Raw genomic sequence first — 2,145 nt, forward strand, 5'->3', positions numbered from 1 at the left:
TTGAGTATGAAATAATTAAACATAAAATCTATAAATCTCAAGTCTGGGGCATTTTCTAGACATGAATGAGTTACTAAGTTCTACCTCTTGCTAGGTGACGACAAAAAAAAAGAAGATGAGTTTAGAATGCACTGTTCTTATGAAAAATGCAAACTAAAAACATAGTAGACACAGAATTATCTTATCAAATCCTTTCAAACAGAAACACTGTGCTTTACCTGGCAAAAGTTCCTTCATATCTCTAGAAAAGATTAACAATGGTTTCAAAGACTTCTTTTTACAGGTTGCTTTAACAAAGATACAAAACAGCCAGTACTTTCTTCCCTGGGTCACTTAGTATTTTGATGACATTTTGAAGGTATTCACCTGCTCTCCTTAGGTAGACAGAAATTTCTTTAACATGTAGTACTTGAATCTTTTTTTGTTTGTTTGTTTGGTTTGGAAAATTACCAAAGATATCTTTTAAAAACTATAAATTTGTAAGAACTGTGAGTTGGGTACACATCTCCTCTCAAGCACATTTCTTAGCTGGTTGGGCTCTCTCTTGTTATTATTCCCTGAAACATGAAAAGCCCAAAGTTATTTGTCTGATTCTCACATTTGGTAAATCCTATAGATGTTCTTGGAATTTTCTGTAGCTCCTGCAGTGCAATGCTCACGTCCCATTCATTTTGTCACTCACTCATCCACCCTTTAATCAGACATATGTAGAGATCAAGCTGCACTCAACTCTGTCAACTCTGAAGATAGATAAATAGATAGAAGATAGATAGATTATAGATAGATAGATAGATAGATAGATAGATAGGTGATAGATAAATAGAAAGCAAAGTGATATCATGGAACAGGTTCTAGATCAAAGCAGAAGGCTAAGTTGCCCAGGGATAGCCCCAAGACAGCATAGTAAGTGTGGAGGTCAGGGGTAGAAAAGAATATTATTATTATTATTATTATTATTATTATTATTATTATTTTGGATGAGGCTAAAAATAGATCCATACCAGCATTGCCAGTCAACTCCAGTCTTGATAAAATTCTCAAAGATGTTGAAAATAAAGCAAGATTGTTGTTACAAAACCGTATTAAATATGTAGTATTTAATAGAGGATATGTTTGGGCAAGAGAGCATCGAAAGTTTTTGAAGGATCTCACTCAGTAAGACTTCACCAGTAACAATCAAAAATGGACTACATAATGCATGAACACAGTCAAGAATCTAGCCCAGGCACTATATCTCAAAAGGAAAGCTCTGTTGATATTTGACTAATTTCACTTTAAAAAAAAAAGTATGGCATGCTTCACAAATTTGCGTTTCATCTTTGCACAGGATCTGTTCTAATCTCTGTATTGTTTCAATTTTAGTATATGTGCTGCCAAAGTAAGCACTATACTAAATTCAATTTAAATTTGAAAAGAAATTTTCTGATTCATGCTGAATTTTTTTTCTCTTTAGGTTATGATGGAAGAGATATATGACTGAAATTATACTGCTATGTGCTGAGTTCATGCAAAACTATCTGATGGCTATGCTGTAGATTGTGTAGTGACTGTCTTTGCCTCTCAGACATAGCATTTTTGTTTTTGTTGAGATTACAGAGACAGCAATGATGTTACATCTCCCATGATGCACTCCTCGGTAAGGAGTGTTAATCTTTAACTTCATGGTTTTGCATAAACTCCCCTCTGTGTGATTTATGCCCAGCTCACATGGCCAAGAAAGAATGTGTTTCTCCAACTGAGTCGCATAATCCCAAAGCCATAGATTTGCAAAAGACATACTTTACAATGAGAGATTTTGGGGGAGAGACTGTAGGGTGATCTCAGGGCCAGAGAAATGGAATGAATGCCTTTGAATTCTGTGTTAGACTAAAGTTTTGTTTTGCAATGCGAGAATTGTCCTCAGACTGGAGAAAAGAATGAAGTCTTTGCAGATATTAATAAATGAACTGTATTCTTGAGGCTAAGCTTAAGAAGGTAAATCTTTGGTGGAACTTAATAACTTCTGAAGATTTAGGTTACATCATTCCACATTTTCAATTTCTGCAAGAGCAACAGGGTCAGTATGATTACAAGTAAACCTGCAGTGCAAATTTAATAGATTTGAGAATTTAGTCCCAATAAATGAACAGGCCATAAATAACACAC

The 2,145-nt window shown here is 34.5% G+C and overlaps 1 non-coding gene across 1 annotated transcript; it reads right to left on the reverse strand.

Annotated features, from left to right (window-relative positions):
- Positions 1–1,282: 1,282 nt before the first annotated feature.
- Positions 1,283–1,386, reverse strand: LOC132651148 (U6 spliceosomal RNA). Its single transcript, XR_009589005.1, has one exon. It is a non-coding gene; the product is annotated as a U6 spliceosomal RNA (small nuclear RNA).
- Between the last annotated feature and the right edge of the window lie 759 nt (positions 1,387–2,145).

Source organism: Meriones unguiculatus, chromosome 1 (assembly GCF_030254825.1).
Source record: "Meriones unguiculatus strain TT.TT164.6M chromosome 1, Bangor_MerUng_6.1, whole genome shotgun sequence".
Lineage (NCBI taxonomy): Eukaryota > Metazoa > Chordata > Mammalia > Rodentia > Muridae > Meriones > Meriones unguiculatus.